Raw genomic sequence first — 19,923 nt, forward strand, 5'->3', positions numbered from 1 at the left:
CAAGCAGCCTCTTAGAGGGGCAGTTTAAATAGCCACATCTGATGTGATGTCTTTTGGTGCATCTATGAGTATTTGTCATGGAATTGTTGCATGTGTGATGTCCCTTGCATCATTCTGTGGTTCTTTGATATGTGGACTTGAAGCAACATTTCTCAGATATAGAAATTACATCAGAAAGTTAAACTGGGTGACTTAACTATCTGTATTTATATTATTATTACTCAAATACAAATGTAGCTGAGATACACGGCCCCATTTAATCCTCACAAGTCCCTACAAGGTTGGGACGGTGGTAAAGTGATTCCACCTCCTCCAGTGTGAATTCCTTTATAGAAAATTCTGTTGCCTCCAAGTTTAACAGTCTCTTCTGGTGCTAAGGATGAATACCTGAATGAACATGATGTCCTATACAGTAGCTATTATCCACATTTGGCTGTCGAGCCCTTGAAACATGGCTAGTGTGACTGATAAACCACATTTTAAATTTCATTTTATTATATTTAATTTACAGTTAAAAACTGATACTTGATACAACTCTTGGAGAAATTTTAAGCATCTTTGGAGCAACTTAGATATGTGAATCTACTTTTTCAACTGTACCTTTTATAAAATCTAAATACAGATTAAGTATTTGTGATGAAAATTTAGTATCCAAATTGAGATGTGATGGCAAAATACACACAGAATTTTGAAGACTTATGAAAAAAGAATGTAAATAGCTCATTAATAAGTTGATGTTGATTACATATTGAAATGAAAATGTTTTGGATATATTGGGTTAAATAAAATATATTAATAAAGTAAAAAAAATTCTGACATATAGTACTTTAAAATAAAATGTCTTTCCCACAATGCCACAGATATCAGATTAATTATTAATACTATATATAAATGCTATATAAATGCTACATGTATATACTACTATAAATACTATATAAATACTTATATGGTAATATCCATGTGCCAGACATTGCTCTAAACACTTTACATATTCACTCATTTAATAATTACAACAACCCTGTAAGATAGGTCCTATTATTTTTCCAAAGATATTTTTAACTTGAAGTTTAATTTACATAAAATACAACACACAAAATTTAAAGTACAATTATATGATTTTTGACTAATGTATATACTCATGTAACCTTCACCTCAATCAAGATATAGAACATTTCCATCACTCCAGAAAGTTCCCTCTGCCCTTCTCAGTCTTTACCATCCAAAGAAACCACTGTTCTGATTCCTTAGACCATGGATCCACTTTGCTTTTTCTAGAAACTTCCTATAAATGGAATCATAGAGTCTGGCTTATTTAGTATAATCCTTTTGAGATTCGCTCATGCTGAACCGTGTATCAGTAGTTGTTCCTTTTATTGCTGAGTAGTATTCTATTGCATGAATACATTACAATGTGTTTCCAGTTTACTCGCTGATGGACATTCGAGTTGTTTCTAGTCTTTGGCTATTGTGAATTAAGCTGCTATGAACATTTGTAGACAAGTGTTTCAGTGAACGCAGATTTTAGTTTCTCTTGGGTAAGTACTTAGGAGTTGAATAGAGTAAGTGTATATTTAACTTTATAGGAAACTACCCAATAGTTTTCTAAAGGTTGTAAAGTTTGATATTACTATAAAAAAACAGGAAACTGAGTCCCAGCCAGGTTAATTAATTGACCCCAAATAGCTTGCCCGAGCATATGTGTTCTAGAGTTTCTCTAGTGGGAAATGAATTAGAAAAAGGGAACCCTGGGGCTGGGAAAAGAAAAGGTTGTGAAGTGGGAGGGAAGAGGGTGCTAAAACCTGGGGATCCAGCCCTGAGCGCCCTCTTTCTGCCCTGGCGGAGGGGCCACGTGCGGCCAGGGGACTGGGTTGTCCAGGCTGAGCCCTGAGGATCCAGCCTGGAGGGTGGCAGATGACATCCTTCTCACCACACTTCTCTGCCCCTCTGGCTCGCTACTGCTCGCCCAGACTCCCCCACCAGGAAGCAGCGGGCGGGCAGGGCTGTAAGCTGCCCTTTACACCCGGACTCCGGAGACGCACGAGGCTAGGACGCTTTGCTTAGGACGATTCTCTGCGGATCCTGAGGGCGGGACCCACTCCCTCCACCAAAGGTAGAGGGCGGGTTTCCACCTCTTGGAGGGGATCCGGGAGCCCCCTCCGCCCGTGGCGGGAGTATTTCAGACTTGGCTGCCTCTGCCGCCGCCAAACCCAGCGGTCAGCACAGCACTTGCTGGACTCTTCATGTCTTTTTCTCTTTGCTCTACTAAGTGATTTTTCAGGAAGCAGCTCACACGGAGGAGTGAGATCACATTTATATCGTAAAATCAAACATCTCATCTGAATTATCTTTTGGCTGGAAAGACACCAACTTGCAGATTCTAACAATAGAGTTGTCGACATTGAAACAGGAGCGGAGGAAATAGATTTTTTATTATAGCGAGGAAATAGATTTTTAAATGTTGGCATTTGATATAGACAGCCATTTGAACCAGAAAATACCATCCAACATACAATAGGTAATTGAACAGAAAGCAAACACATTTTCATCAGTGAGATGGAGACTGCCCTTATTTTTAACCTGAAGATATACACTGAGGAGGCCAAATTTACCTGGCAACTTTCTACCTCACTTGTCCTTTCACTCTAATATTTTGATTTACTTGAAAGGAAGAAGTGGAAACGCATAACAGGTGCTCATGATGAAAAAAGATGAAAGTCAGAGGCCTAATCAATGGACAAGTTGTCCTCAGACCCTGGACGGCTGCCTAGGTTAGACCCTGCAGAGGCTCCAGAAGAGGCGAGGGCCGTGGGTATCACTGGGGAGACAAGATTTGAGCAGAAGAAGCAATCAGTGAGCCATACAAGACGGTCTGTACCACACAGTTATGTCACTAGTCATGAAAATTCACATTTTCCTTAGACCATCATCATCCCACCAAAGTTGAATTAAAAGTTCACTGAGATCTCATTACTTCTAAAAATTTAACTTATTGCATAGACAATACATTAACTAGGCTAAAACATCAGGAGAAATTTGAAACATTTTCACAAAAGTCTCCCTTCTATGGCATCTCTTAGCCACCGGTTCCCATCTGTTCTCCTCCATTGTTATTAGTCTGAGTTTCTCTATGTGCCAATAAGCACATAGGAATAATTTCTCTTTTACACAGTGTAGCATACAGTTCACACTGGTCTGCATCTTGCTTTCCCCCCTTAATATATAGCTTGAGGATCTTTCTATATCAGCTCACAGAGAGCTTCCTCATTAAAAAAACTTTTTTCATAATATGAGAGTGTTTCACTGTATGAATGAGCCATAAATTAATTATCCAGTCCTCTTATCTATGAACATTTAAGTTGTTTCCAACATTTTTGCTATTACAAACAATAATGCAATGAATAACCTAGTATACATGTCACTATGCACATAAGTTATAACTCTAAGGTAAATTCCTAGAAGTAGAATTGCTGGGTGGAAAGTTAAATGCATTTTCAGTTTTGAGAGATATTGTCAAGTTGCTCTCTGCAGAGGTTGTCCCACATTATCCTCGTAATTTTCTCCACACCCTCACCTACAGCGTGTGTTATCATAAGTTTAAAAGTCTTAGTGAAATATGTTTTCAGTGTAGTTTTAATTTACACTTATTTGATGAATGAGATTGAACATCTTATCATACATTTAAGGCCCACTGTATTTCTTTTCTCTGTGTGGTCTTTTATATTCTTTGCTCATGTTTCTATTGGGTAATTAGTGGGGTTTTGTTTTTGTTTTATTTCTAAGAGTTCTTTGTATAAGAGGAAAACTCGCTTTTAACAATGCAAGTTGCAAAAATTTCCCCAAATTTTACATTGTTTTATGACTTTGCTTATAGTATTTTTGCCATGTGGGGATATTTTCTTTTCAATGTGGTTAAATATATCAATCTTTTTGGTGTGTGTGGCTGCTGGAATTTAGTTATAGATAAAAATATTTTCCCACTTTAGGACAGGAGCTTATTAAAACAGCTCAACATATTATATTTTTATAAGACTATTTACAACAAGGCATTTATTACATAAAATTGATCCCCTCCCCTGCCCCACGTTAGTACATTAGATAAATAAGAATGATATGATCAAAAGTGACGACTATTTAAAATAGAAAATGTCTGTATTCAGATATTTTTAGACATTTTTATTTATTATAGTCTAGTCATATATAGAACAGAAATTTAGTACCTTAAATGTCACATTCAGAGCTGGAGAGCAGATTCAAAACTAAAGACAATGAGAAGACCTTAATTTAGGGTACATTTTCAAAAAAATAATAATAAATTAAATTTAAAAAATAAGTAAAAAGGGAATTCCCTGGTGGTCCAGTGGTTAGGACTGTGCGCTTTCACTGCCGAGGGCCCAGATTCAGTCCCTGCTTGGGGAACTAAGATCCCACAAGCCACGCAGCCTGGCCAAAAAAATAAAAATAAAAAAAATTTTTTTAGTTAAAAAATAGGGTACATTTTCACATCAAAGAAAGAGTGTCCATGAAGGGGATTGATGCCTATAATATATACAAAAGTATTAAAATAAATATTTTAGAACAGAATACTCAGGTAAGGCACAGTCATAACAAACTCTGGATCCACCTTAATCCATCAAAAATCAATATCTACTTAGCAGGGGCCTGCCGTGGCAAGGCACTGCCAGGTCCTGTGGGGAATATAAAGAGATTGAGAGGCATTGTTCATGTTTACCCTTCAAAGTTTCACATTATTTTTCACATATGTATATGATCATTTAGGTATTAAGGCATCTTTCTAAGGTATTTAGCTGGCAAGTCATCCAGAAACTTTGGCCAAAAGAGAACAAACATGAGTAACCACGTGATTTTTGTTACTAAAATTAAAAAAAGAAAACAGTTGATATTTCACTTCTTCTTTATCAACTTGAAGGACCACAAGAAGGAGACCAGACCACTGCCTCCCTCACATTGATTTATCTTGCCCTCTCTCTGTATCTGCCCCCCACAATGGAGTGAATAGAGGTGAAGGTTGGTCATCTTGCCACTCTCTATAGCCAACTCTTTCCATCCTAGGGGTACAGTTTTATGACCATTGCCTTTGATGCGATAGTGTAGTATCCCTATAAAACATAAATGATTACACAGTCTTTTATTATTTCTATTATTTTATGCCATGCATTTTAAGTGTTATTTAATGTGTTTTGGGGGCAGTGATAATGGGTAAAGATTTGTGAAGTCTGAAAATACATCTAGATTATTTTGCATGCATTTTTGCAGCCTTATGGAAATAATTACCATTTAGAAGATAGCAGAGATAGAGAGCTATAGACCAGACTTCATGCTCCTCTTTCATAGTGTAATATATTTCTAGAAAGGGGCTTCCCATCCTGGATCTGTATTTCCAGCTCCCCTTATGGGAGGGACCACATGCTAAATTTGCATTGGTAGAATATGAACAGAAGTCATTTTATACCATTTTCAGGCCAGGTTTAAGAAATGTGGGTGCCTTCTCCAAGTTCTTTCTTTGCTGATTGGCTGCAGGGAGTGACAAGGCCCTGGGAGATGGCAGAGCCACGTGAGGGAAGGAATCACCAGAGGAAAGACAGGTACCCACTGAGCAGGAACGTTAACACCAGACTGTTTTATGAGGAAGAAATAAACTTCTGTTGTGTTAAACCTCTGAGATGTTGGGATTTATGTGTTACAGCAGCTAGTGTTACCCTAAATAAAACAAAAATCCTTTCATTATAAGTTGCGTTTTTTTTGTAATATAACTCCAGTATGGAATGTAGATCACTCCTCTATTTCGGCTATGTAAGTTTGGTCCCTCTGTCCTTATGGAGGTTATAATTTAGTTGACTGTTCTGTCTTTAGCCATGTTCTCATTTAGTGACCTCAATGAACAATACAGGGTCTAAAAAGAAATTTGCAGACAGACGCAAAGCTGAAAGGGATAGCATGATGTTCAATGAAAGAATCAAGATCAAAAAGTTATCTAGATTGATCAAAAGGAACAAGATGAAATTTAGGCATGCATTAAAATGATATACTTTCATAGACAGTGGTTTGAAACAGTTGTAATGATTCAGACATTATTATGAATTGGGATAGGGAACGTTTGATAAGTAATGGAAGAATAAAGGGATCATTTCTATCATGTGTAAGGAAAAAGCAGCTCTTGTGAGATGCAGCTTACTCTCCAGTTACCTGAATAAAAAATCTGGGGCAGAATGTTTTAAATTGTCATCTATATACTTTAAGTGTATATGGCTCAGACATAGAGACTTCCCTCCACTTGGAAGACCTTGTTGACTTGAAAAACAACAATAAAACACACATCAGAAAGACTGGATTCAAAAGATTAAAACCTACAGTTTTTAAAATTCATTAGAACTCACGTTTGTAAGAAAGAGGAGAACTCATTCTAAGTCAGACTCTGTCTAGGTGTCTAGGGGAAATGGAATAGAGTTCTGTGCGAAATTACCATAACAATAATCACTCATCTTTATAGTGCTCTAGAGCAGGGATCCCCAACCCTTGGGGACTGGTACCAGTCCGAGGCCTGTTAGGAACCAGGCCCCACAGCAGGAGCGAAGCTTCATCTGCCGCTCCCCATTGCTCGCATTACCACCTGAACCATTCCCCCCATGCCCGCCTCCCAATCCGTGGAAAAATTGTCTTCCACGAAACCAGTCCCTGGTGCCAAAAAGGTTGGGGACCGCTGCTCTAGAGCAGTTCTGTCCAGTAAAAATATAATGTGAGTCACATATGTCATTTTAATTTTTTTAGCAGCCACATTAAAAAAGTAATAGAAACAGGTGAAATTAATTTTAGTGTTAGATCTTATTTAACTGGTCATTTCCTCATATATTCCACATGCAAAATTATTAATGAGATATTTTGCATTCTTTTTTTCAGACAAAGTATTCAAAATCCAGTGTATATGTTACACTAGCAGCACATCTCAGTTCAGACCAGCCACATTCCAAGTGTTAGTAGCCCCATGTGGCTAGTCGCTGCTGTATTAGCACAGTTCTGAAGAGTTCATTGTCTTGTTTAATCTTCACAGAAACCCTCCACCATAGGTATTATTATTCACATTTTACAGATAATAAAACTTTTACAGAAGTGAAGTAATTACCCCAAGACACCCAGCCATAAGGGAAGATTCACTTTCTGATGGGCAGCGTATCTCAGGGTTAAGTGGACCAGTGTGAAGTCAAACCGTACTCTGGCTTCAAATCCTGGCTCTGACATTTTCTTAGCTGTGTTACCTCAGGCACATTTCTTTCAACATGTGATTTCATTAATGGAAACCTGGTGATAATAAGAACCCTCAAAGGCAATTGTGGGATTAAATGAGATAATGCCTGCAAGGTCCTCAGCACAGCACCCACCCATAGCAAGTGCTCCCTGGAAGTTAATGGTTATCACCTTGACAACAAGCCCAGTGCTCCTCCCACCTTCCCACACTGCTTCCCAGGAGCCTCATCTCCATTCACCCAGGGTTCATTCTCCATGTGCGCCTTTTACCAGGAACCAGGGAACCGATTGTTGGTTCTGACTCCAAGACCAGACTCATCCCAATACATCACAGCTGCTTTGTTGTCACTTTTTTGGTCAAACATATTGTTGTCATCTTCCAACAGCACAGGGTGTGATGACTTGACAAACCACAAAGTAAATCCGGAAATGTTGAAAGGCAGCCACGGAGTCTCATTCTGAGACCCCTCCAAAGCGCCCCCTCACAACGGCGGGCATTGTAGGAATACCTGTCAGTTGGTTCTGGGACTGTTCCACCCCTCTTCATGCCCTTTGCAATCTGCACAGCTGAAGGGAGGAGATAGAATGTCTCTAGGCAGGAGCTAGGGCGTTCTCACAGCCTCCTCCCTGCCTGGCACCAGTATCCCCACTTATCTGCAGTGTCGTAACATGACCCCTTCCCCCAGAGCCAGGTTGAACTTCCCGCAAGCCAGTAACAGAGTGTTTTTTACCACCCTGAACGAAATACTTTAATAAAATATGGGGTTGGAGTATTGAACCCACAAGTAGTAATATGGTGGCACTCACATATGCAATGCACGCTGGTTAGTGACTGCCCCCCAAAGTGCTTTCTTTGCTGTCATAGAGCAATGGTTTTACCGAAGACAGGCTCTCAAAAGATTGACACATAATGAAGTGAATCTTAGTTCATTCACTCATTCAACAGATATTTATTGAGCCCCTACCACAGACCAGGTGTCATGCAGGGCGCTGGGGATGCGATGGTGGGCAAAAAAGACAGAATTACCGCCTTCAATGAACTTATCTTCTAGAGGGGGATGTAGATAGAAATCAAATATAGAATTACAAACTGTAGTAAGAGCTGGAGGAGAGGGAGCAAACCGCAGAGAGATCTGATCTGGTCTGCAGGTCAGAGGAGGCTGCCCTGAGAAAGTAAGGACTGAGCTGAGGAGGCTTAGACTATGTGAGAGCCTGAGGGGATGGGGGAGGTATCTCGGCAGAGGGGAAAGTGTAGCAAGGATTATGCTGGGGTCATCTTAGGTCTAGGATAATGGAGCTGGCTATCAAGAACCTCTTTTATATATATATATATATATATATATATATATATATATATATAGTTGTTTTTGTTTTTGTTTTGCGGTACGCGGGCCTCTCACTGCCGCGGCCTCTCCCGTTGCGGAGCACAGGCTCCGGATGCGCAGGCTCAGCGGCCACGGCTCACGGGCCCAGCTGCTCCGCGGCATATGGGATCCTCCCAGACCGGGACACGAACCCGCGTCCCCTGCATTGGCAGGTGGACTCCCAACCACTGCGCCACCAGGGAAGCCCAAGAACCTCTTTTATACAAAGGCCCACTGTGTATCCTGCAGAAATGGCAGAGGGATTTGGGGGTTCAAGGTTGGACTCCGGAGGTTCCAAAATCATCTCTCCTATGGAATTCCCTGGTGATTCAGTGGTTAGAACTCCACACTTCCACTGCAGGGGGCTGGGGTTCGATCCCTGGTCCGAGAACTAAAATCCTGCAAGCCACACAGCGTGGCCAAACAAAACAAAACAAAACACAAAATCAACTCTCCTAAATAAGAAAGAGAAAAATGCTGCCCCAAACTTCTGAGAGAAGCAAACTGGGTGGGCAGGTATGAGAGGGTTAGGCCACTTGTACACACCATCCCAGGGCACTAGCTGGTGTCCCACTCACAGGCCAGACGGTTCAGGGTTTGCCCAGACTTGAGAAAGCTGAGCGTGGTGACAGTGGAGGAAACATCCTCCCACCCCTGCCTTGATGGCAGCAGCAGTTGAATGTCATGAGGGCCAGGGTGGTGGCCCTGGCTTCTTTTTGTCACCGGGTGGCTGGAGCAATAAGGAAATGGCAGCTACAGAATGTAGTAGGGTGGGAGAGGCAAGCACAGCAGGGGCAGCTTCAGCTGACCTGAATAGGGTGGATCAGGGGTGCTGGGATCTCACCCAATGATGTCAATGTATTGGGAGCTTGTCACGAGAGATCATTGCATTTTTAATGCCCATGACTGACCTCCAGGTTGTCAGGTTGTGAGAACATAATGATAAAGCTCAAAAAATGTCCAGACTTGGGAGGTGTGTTCCTGTTCTCCCCCGCTTCTCTCTTTCTCTTCTCTTCTTTTCCCTTCGCTTCTCTTTTCTTCCTCCTTCTCCTTTTTCTTAGGGAAAAACCATGAGTTTTGGACATGTTGAGTTGGAAGTACCTTTGAGACATCCAAGTAGTGATGTTAATTACCAGCTGGACATGTAACTCTAACTTAGAGGGCGAGACCTGGGCTAGAGATCTGTGTGTGAGCTCATTGACACACATGGTACTTGAAACACTGGGCATGAATGCATGGCTGGGGGAGAAAGCAAGAGAGAAAGGGGCCCAGGAAAGGTCTTGAAGAGCCTCAACATGCAATGACTGAATGAAGATAAGTCCACAAAGCAGCCAGAGCCGTAGGGTCAGAGAGTGAGGAGGGACACCAGTAGAGGGGGTTGTCCAGAAATCTAAGGGAGGAGTGTGTTTCAGGAAAGAGTGCGGTCCACAGGGTTGAATACTCCTGGGAGGTCAAGAATGGAGCCTGAAGATGCCCACTGGATCTAGTGAGTCAGAGGTCATTGGTGATCTTGGGGAAAGATGTTTCTATGGAGTTATGGGCGCTGGAGTTTAGGAATAAATAGGAAGTTCGGAAATGGAGACAACAGGTGTAAACAACTCTTTCTAGAAGCTTGATTATTCTGTTAGAGTGTGCAGTTGTGACGTTGAAATCTGTGCATTAGGATTCACTGAAGGAGGTACCATATTTCAGTGGAAAGAGAGTCATCATTTGTTCATGGGGAATCACATACTAACAGAATTGGCGCCCCCCTTAATGAATCTGTGGAGCATCGACTCTGGTGGGATTGCTACATATATCATGGCAGCAACAAGACAAATGTTCTTCACTTTGGGTATGCACCTGTAAACCTAAACAGCATGATCTGTACATGCAGATGGTTTTGTAAACAATTACTGATATAGGGACATTTTTAGCCCATTGATCTACTAGGAACAGGAAGTGACAGGAAAAGAGACTAATCACGGTGATGGATGTGTGCATCAGGATTCCTGACTCACAGCATGCGTCAGCACCCAGGTCTCAACACCATTGCCTGTGACACTTCAAACGGCACTGAGGCCACCTTAAAGCCCAGGGGGAGGGTCTGCCATGGCAACACCGGCATGTGGCATTCATTCAACTCTGACAAATGCGAACTGCGAAGGCGAGAGTGTGGGACCAGATTTTTGGAGACTGAAACATTTACTAACACCCACAGCTTTGATGCCCAAAGTCAAAGACAGAGGATTATTTCAGTCATTTTTGATCGCAGTACTTCAGACATTTTGACCCATTTGAAGACACTGACAACACTCACTTGGTTCTGAATAGGAATCAGCACTTTTTAAAAATCTGTGTGCATACGCCTCAAATCTCTTAACTCTAATTTCTGACACCCAAAGCGCCCATTTTAGAGGCGGATACTCCTCTTTCTATTTTATCCTTTTTACCTGGAAAGAATTGGATCCTGAAAAGTTGAAATACATGTCAGGAGAAGGGAGAATGTTTGAAACTTTCAAATCAGTGTTCATTAAGGTAAGTATCTTGACGGCACATCATACTGACGGCAGAGACGCCATACACTGAGAGCGTTGGTACTCACTTAAAAATGGCTTCGGGCACATTTGAAATGTACTTATTCATAGACTGTGCATAAATTAAAAGGAAGGGTTTTCAGAAACAGTTATCTGATGGTGACAGTTATCTATGTTCAGACATCTGGTGCTTGTCTCTCCTCATGCCTGAGCTCCTCGTTGGGTTTAAGAAAGATGCCAAAGCTGCCAAAATCTCTCTTTTGCGCCCAAATTCACTTTAATAAATACTTACGTCTCCATGTCTTCGGGAGGAAGGGAATGAAGCAGGTGGGCTGAGGCAGGACACCAACATGGGCAGCACCAGAGGACCCCGGGGTCTCCTTATTACCAGGGAGAGAAGGTGACCGCCTGCCAGGGGTGATTTTAGAATGCCTGGCAAGGACCCTCGGTGGGGGAGGGTGGGAACGATGACGGACTGCAACCACAAAACTCCCCCACCTGTAAGTCAGGAATCCCTCTAACAGGAGCTAGAGATAGAATGTAAATGCTTATGGCTCTGCAAGAGATAGTTCAGAGATTTTAATTCACCCTCAGGTGTAAATGGTGCTTCCAGAAATCTGGTCAAGCCTGAAGGAAGGAGCGTGGGAGAAAGACCCAGGCAGTTGGGCAAGGGCCGAGGTGTCCTCCGGGGGCAGGCAGACAGGATCCCCATTTTGGCTTTGGTTCAGGGCTGGGTCTGACTGGGAGGGAGGCAGAGAGAGAGAGAAACTGTGAGAGATGGGAGTGGGTTCTTTGTACTCTCGGGAGCAGGGCGGTGGGTTGTCGGATAGTGGGCACGTCAAAAAGATACCACACTTTGGCTGCCTTCTCTGCAAGCCTCAGGCACTTCTTTCACAAGGACGCCTCCAACGTCTTTTCATCACTCCTGACAACTGCCATGTCAACACAGGACCTTAAAATTTGTTGCAGGACACCATTTTCGGGTATGCTCAGAAGAATCAATCCTGTCCACTACCTTCACTTTCTGAGAGAATCAAAGTGATAGTTGGTGGGGATCAAACCAGATTTAGGGGAAGGATCCCACTGAACTCTTCTATCCCTAGTTTAATATTATGGTTTTAGCATTTGCATATATCTTCTTAAATAACATTTAGGATCGTAAGTGTTTGTGTCAGTGTATACACGGACTTACCATTATTAACTTATAACTTTTATTTCTTTCAAAAAACACTTTTTTCTGAGAGGCAATATAACCTAGTGTTTAAGGGAGTAGGTCCTGGAGCCAGATGGCCAGAGTATAAATTCCAGCTCACATATTTGCTAGCCATGTGACCTCGAGCAAGTTACTAAACCTCTCTGTGCCTCACTTTCCTTATCTGCAAATTAGGCATGATAACTGTACCTGTTTCCTGTGGGTGTTATGAAGGTGAAGTGAAATCGTACATGGAAAGTCAGGCCAACGCCTGGCATGTAGTAGCACCTAATAAATGTCAGCCACTTTTGTTGATGGTTTAGGGTTTTGCTTCCTATATCCTTCCAGCTCCTTAAGCCACAGTTCAAGATGTTCCTCTGTCTTCTGTATTTCCTGCAAATTGGCCGCTGGTTATCTCAGGTTTTGTGATGTTCGTGGCTGTTGATGCTGAGTGCCTAGATCCATTAATTCACTGGGGATAGCGAAATGGTGATATTCTTTCACTTATTTTTTATTTATTAATTGGGGTACTTTATTTTAAAAATGCTTCCCTTCCGCTAATACTTGGTTACCCAGTGGTAAAAGTCAATAGAAAGGCAAAATAAATGCTTTATTCTTTCTTTTTATTTACCAGTTTTGAAAAGAACAACTATCATTTTCTGAAGATGACTTTTTTTCAATTTATTTTTTTAAAGGTTTTTTTGATGTGGACCATTTTTAAAGTCTTTATTGAATTTGTTACAACACTGCTTCTGTTTGGCCGCGAGGCATCTGGGATCCTAGCTCCCTGACCAGGGATCCCCCTGCATTGGAAGGTGAAGCCTCAACCATTGGACTGCCAGGGGAGTCCCTGAGTTCACAGCAATATGAACTCAAGTTTGAAAGCAGCTAAGTTTTAATCAGTTACAATTATTATCCTTTTTGAAGTTAAAATTGCCCAATCTTTGGCTGGTGTGAGGCTTTTTAAGTTGGCTCCTAAGTCTTTTGACATGACTGAAGTAGACTTTGATCACTTCCTTGCTATCCAATAAAACAAGATGTCCAGGCTGATCTTGTATACCTCTTACCCCAGACCTGGAATCAAACATCTCTCCAAGAAACTGTAGTTTCTTTTAGTAGAAAATGGTATTTCAAGACTACAGTCTGGTTACTATAGATGCTCATTGCTGCTAGGTTGGTCACTGTTTCTAGGCCTCTTCAGTTGACAGAGCTAGGATGGATAGATCAATTGATAGATCAATCAATAGACAGATATAAACTATCTCATGAGTTCCTACTGATACTTCCAATTCAAATTCAGGACTAAAGGATTTTTTTGTTTGTTTGCTTTTGTTTTTGTTTTTTGGCCACACAGCTTGCAGGATCTCAGTTCCCTGACCAGCGATTGAACCTGGGTCAAGCAGTGAAAGCCCAGAATCCTAACCACTAGGCCACCAGGGAACTCCCCTGTTTTTTGTTTCTTTAATCTTAGGGGGTTTTATTAGTCATGTATACTTTAGTAAGAATTAGCTAGACCCTTTCCAAATTGACAGATGAGGACAAGTTCTCAAGTAAGCTTAGGCAGAAAAGGGAAATTTAGTATAAGGATACACAGAGCCCAAGGACAGAAATGCAGACAGACCTCAGGAAAGTGGTGAAACCAGGGAAAAGAAAGTTATCAGGGATCAGGGCAGCCCTTCTCTATGGGAAGCTTCTTGCTTTTCTTTCATCAGATCTACTTTCTCCACTTCATCATCCACGTGGTTGGTAAAAGGTGTCCAAACACTTCCAGGAGATGGGCATTTTCCTGTGTTACAAACATGGCTACTGGGGGTGGAGACTAGGGAAGGAAAAGGAAGGGCTGTTCCTAGGCAAGAGGGAATCTCAATCACCTGGAGTCCGTGTCATGAGGGGTGTGAGTGCATAAAGGCTGTGGGCACAAGGGAAGGTAACCATGCTCGTGAAAAGAATACAGGATGGGGTTTTCACTTAACCTTTTCTGTATCACATCTGTATCTCTTTTCTTCCACTCCAAGAAGCCTGGTTCACAAGGACACAGGGCAGGATAAAATTAGAATATCACATAATTAATAATCTACTTTAGGACTTCCCTGGTGGCACAGTGGTTAAGAATCTGCCTGCCAATGCAGGGGACATGGGTTCGAGCCCTGGTCCAGGAAGATCCCACATGCCGCGGAGCAACTAAGCCCATGCGCCACAACTACTGAGCCTGCGCTCTAGAGCCCGCGAAGCACAACTACTGAGCCCGCCAGCCACAACTACTGAGCCCGCATGCCACAACTACTGAAGCCCGCTTGCCTAGAGCCCATGCTCCACAACAAGAAAAGCCATTGCAGTGAGAAGCCCACGCACCACAACGAAGAGTAGTCCCAGCTTGCTGCAACTAGAGAAAGCCCGTGTGCAGCAATGAAGACCAGCACAGCAAAAAATTAATTAATTAATTAATTAATTTAAAAAAAATATAATAATCTACTTTATCTCACTTCACACACACAATAGTCTCAGAGTAACATTAATACCACCACTATCAATGTAATTACTAAGAACAGTTAAAACTCAGTTTTCACATATGTTCTCCCCATTCTCCCATTTTTACAGTTTTCTGTAGCTACACTGTATGAGCATATGGCCTTTGTGCCCTATATTTTCTGTTTTAACCCTCACTCAGTCTTAGTTCTATGAGTAATCCTTTATTTAATGCTCACACCAGTCCTTAGGTTGATGTTTTTCTAGTCATTTTTATTGTCTTAATTGTGAAAATTTAAGAATATCCATCAAAATTGTATTAGTATGGTTCTCCAAAGAAATGCAACCAATAGAGTGTGTGTGTGTGTGTGTGCGTGTGTGTGTGTGTGTGTGTGTATTTATTATAAGGAATTGGCTCAGGCAATTATGAAAGCTGAGAAGTCCTAAGATCTGCAGTTGGCAAGCTGAAGACCTAGGGGAGATGATGGTGTAAGTTCCAGTCCAAAGCCAGCAGGCTCAAGTCTCAAGAAAAGCTGATGTTTCCGTTTGAGTCCAAAGGCAGGAAAAGACCAATGTCCCAGCTTAAGGTAGTCAGGCAGGAGGAGCTCCCCCTTACTCTCAGGAGGGTTGGCCATTTTTTCATTCAGACCTTCAACTGATTGGACGTGGCACACCCACATTAGGGAATGTAATCTGCTTTAATCAGTCTACCAATTGAACTGGTAGTCTCATCCCCAAACACCCAGAATAATGTTTGACCAAACAGCTGGGCACAGTGTGGCCCAGGCAAGATGACACACAAAATTACCCATCACAAACGTAGAGGGTAGGAAGACTTTTTGCTGCCCCTAAAATCAATAAGTCATTCATTCTGCCTGCTAGTTCACAAGGCCAGACCTAGTAATGGTGCTGGTATTATATGAAAGGTTGCAATTTACAGAGCATTACATGTATTATACCATGTAAATCTCCAAACAAACCATAGTCTACAGATCCAGAAACTCAGGCTTCGAGAACTAAAGCAATTTACCCAATGTCATACAGACAAGTAATGAAGTGGGGATTTGAATACAGATCTCCTGGATTTCCAACCCTGTGCTCTAACCACTATGCTAGATATCCTGGAAAGAACACAGGCTTATAAGGATAGAACGTGAAGTTTTTTACTCTGTGGCACACAGTTCAGCTGAGTGATATTTACATGCGTTCCAAGCCTCACAGTCTCTTTAAGTATCCTTGGAAAAAAACAGGTTTAAAATAGTAGATAACTGAGAAAAGAATAAACCTGTCACGACCATTGTTTTTTGGCCATGCTGTGTGGCTTGTGGGATCTTAGTTCCCCAACCAGGGATTGAACCTAGTCCCTTGGCAGTGAACATGCCGAGTCCTAACCACTGGACTGCCAGGGAATTCCCATGACCAATTTTTAAATTTGCTTACTACAATTTAAAACTTCAGGGAGCTCATTTCTCCATTTCTAGAGTTCACACAGATTACCAAATAGTAGTATGTGGATTGTAAAAGCTATGATACTTAGAATTAAAGCAAGAGAAAAATAATTTTTGACAAAATATATATATAAAAGAGCATACATAAAATATATGTACAGTTCAAAGAGAAATAAACACTCATGGATGCATCTTTCTACCTGAATTATATCTACTAATTTCTACTACTTCTGGAAATTAGAAGTAGATGGAAACATTTAGTACATGTGTTTATCTGCAGGAGAGAGTCAAAATCGCAAAGCTGATTTAAGAGCTGGTCTGAACCTCCTAGAGACTTGTCTTTCCCAAAATGGATTCAGAGGAACCCCAGACCTGTGAAAAAAGGGATTCTATAGTCAAATAAGTTTGGAAGAGCAGTGCATATTCCCGTCTCCACCTTCCACTCAGATCTACAAGGGACACATTAACATATCAGGAAAAAGAGCCCTGTAGTAATCTTTTAAATTCTGTGTAACGCTGGATTTCCCCAACATATTTGACCACCAAAACTTTTCAGGAGGCCTGTTACCACCTGAATGCAACTTGTATTCCCCTGAGGAAATGCCAGCACAGGTGCCCACTGGTGACAGGGGCATGAATGGAAGCTTTCCTGAGCAGTGATGCTGATGAGAGCACAGTCTGAATGGTCAAATACCTCTAGACTCCTGAGAAAAGTAGAGGCTCAGGAGTTAGTGGGGAATGGGAACAAAGTCATAGCCACTCTAGTCAAAGAGATGGGCAGAGACGGGAGCCAGCACGAGATGAGCAAATTTGCTTTGCTGCTCCAAGTCAACATTACCTTCAAGTTTGCAACTTAGGTGGTGGTTTCCAGGAAGCCTATGAAAAATAAAGCATAAGATCCTGTTATTTGACTTGTGTTTTAACCGGTAAGAGTCTCTGTCTTAGTTCAGGCTACTGTAACAGAAAACAATAGACCACAGGCTTAAACAACAAACTTTCATTCCTCACAGTTCTGGAGCCTGGGAAGTCCAAGTGCTGGCAGATTTGGTATCTGCTGAGGGCCCTTTTCCTGGTTTGCAGATGGCCACCATCTCACTGTGTGCTCACATGGCAGAGAGAGAGAGAAAACTCTGGTCTCCATCCCATCATGGGGGGCTCCACCCTCATGACCTCATCTAAACCTAATTACCTCCCAAAGGCCCCACTTCCTAATACTATTACATTGGGGATTAGTGCTTCAACACATGAATTTTGAGGGGAGTACAAACATTCAGTCTATAGCAGTCTCATTAGCAATGATTGCATTAGCAATTATTGTACAAAACTTTGTTGTCCCATTATGCAACAAAAACAAAAGCAAAAATAGACAAATGGGACTACAGCAAACTTAAAAACTTCTGTGCAGCAAAGGAAACAATCAGTAGAGTAAAAAGGCAACTTACAGAATGTGAGAAAATATTTGCCAAGCATATATCTGATAAAGGGTTAACATCCAGAATATATAAAGAACTCATACAACTCAACAAACAAACAAACAAAAAAACAAATGACCTTTTAAAATGGGGAAAGGACTTGAATAGATGTTTCTTCAAAGATGATATACAAATGGTCAACAAGCACATGAAAAGATGCTCAACATCACTAATCATCAGAGAAAGCAAGTCAAAACCACTATGAGATATCATCTCACATCCATTAGGATGGCCACTATGAAAAAGGAAACACACAAACAAACAGAAAATAACAAGTGTTGGCAAGGACGTGGAAATACTGGAATGCTTGCACACTGTTGTTGGGATTGTAAAATGGTGCAGCTGCTCTAGGAAACAGTATGGAGGTTCCACAAAAGAATAAAAATAGAACTACCACATGATTCAGCAATCTCACTTCTAGGTATATATCCAAAATAATTTAAAACAGAATCTTGGGACTTCTCTGGTGGTCCAGTGGCTAAGACTCCATGCTCCCAATGTAAGACTCCTGGTCAGGGAACTAGATCCCACATGCCACAATTAAGAGTTCACACACCGCAACTAAAGATCCTGCATGCCACAACTAAGACCTGACGCAGCCAAATAAATAAATAAGTAAATATTTTTTTAAAAATCAACAACCCCCCCCAGAATCTTGAAGAGCTATTTGCACACCCACATCCATTTCAGTATTATTAACAATAATCCAAATGTGGAAGCAACCTAAATGTCCACCAATAGATGAATGGATAAACAAAATATGGTATATACATGCAATAGAATATTATTCCACCTTACAAAAGAAGGAAATCCTGGCATATGCTACAACACAGACCTACCTTGAGGATATTATGTTATGTAAATAAGCCAACCACAAAAACACAAATGCTGCATGATTCCACTTATATGAGTTATCTAAAGTAGTCAAATTCATAGAAACAGAAAGTAGAATGGTGCTTACCAGGGGCTGGGGGGAAGGGAAACGGAGTAGTTTGATCAGCATAGTTTCAGTCATGCAAGATGAAAAAGCTGTAGAGATCTATTTTACAACAATGTGCATTTATTTGACAAGATTGTATTGTACACCTAAAAAATAAGAGGGTAAGTTTATGTTATGTGTTTTTTACCCACACACAAACAAAAAAAAAAAACGCCTTGTCTAGGAACCTCCTCAGATGCTGCTCTGAGTAATATTCCTCAAGCAGTATCCTCCAGCCAGGCCCCGGGAGACTTATTTTCCAAGTTTCTTCTAGAAAAGGAATGTAAAACTGAGTTTTCTGGGTACTTCAAGAGCAAGAATGATGGAAGAGAAACCATCCTGACCTCAGGGAGTCAGGCAGGGCAGTATGGGGAGCTGTATTTGCAAGTACGGACACGACAGCCCAAGGTACACACTGCTGGGGTGGGGAGGAAGCTGCCCTGAGGAGGGGCAGAGCTGGGGCCAAGAGCCACTCTACAGACTGGTGTGCGGCCTGGAAGCAGAGGAGGGTCACCAGGACAACTGGAAAAGCCCCCGCAGCAGTGGAAAGGCAATGTGAGCAGCTGGGACTCTTAGAGAGGGAGCCTTTAGTTCTGGGAATGACACTGCTAGAATGAATGGGACTCAAGTAGTCCAACAAGGGCTACACACCATTTTAAAATGCCAACACTGGTAAATTGCCTGATATTTAATCCTCAAGAGGGTCAAAGTTAATCACCATTTTTGACTCCTTTGAGACAGACCTTAAAGTTGAACCCTTTGACACTGTAGGTTTTCAAATTTTTAGGTCTTACTACAGGGGAAAAAAAAAAGTATATATATATATATATACACACACACATATATATACACACATATATATATATACACACACACACTTTTATCTGTAGTATATATATACATATATATTATATATAATTTTTAAACTATGGCACTATAGAAAACATGATTTAAATGCCTTCCAAAGTAGATTGGGAAAGGAGGAATATTTCATGTATACCAGATGCTCAGCCCGGCCTACCCCCTTGACTCCATGACAGGAGGGCACCCCCAACTGCCACCCATGATTAGTGCTTACATCACGAGGAAGCCATATCTTGGGAAAGTCAAACTGTCCAAAGCGCTCACTGGAATAACACCACCCACACACTTCAGTCCTCACAATATGGGAAAGTGACTATGGACAAATCAAGGAATCATACACTTGACATTTCTAGAAATGACTA

The 19,923-nt window shown here is 41.4% G+C and overlaps 1 long non-coding RNA gene across 1 annotated transcript; it reads right to left on the reverse strand.

Annotated features, from left to right (window-relative positions):
* Positions 1-10,392: 10,392 nt before the first annotated feature.
* LOC111181745 (uncharacterized) lies at positions 10,393-19,480 on the reverse strand. The gene is made up of 3 exons (XR_002646591.2): positions 18,680-19,480; positions 17,085-17,122; positions 10,393-16,618 (listed from the first exon to the last, which is right to left on the reverse strand). It is a non-coding gene; the product is annotated as an uncharacterized LOC111181745 (long non-coding RNA).
* Between the last annotated feature and the right edge of the window lie 443 nt (positions 19,481-19,923).

Source organism: Delphinapterus leucas, chromosome 2, assembly GCF_059928025.1.
Source record: "Delphinapterus leucas isolate spDelLeu-1000000601 "Yukka" chromosome 2, BTC_Dleu_Yukka2, whole genome shotgun sequence".
Classification (NCBI taxonomy): domain Eukaryota; kingdom Metazoa; phylum Chordata; class Mammalia; order Artiodactyla; family Monodontidae; genus Delphinapterus; species Delphinapterus leucas.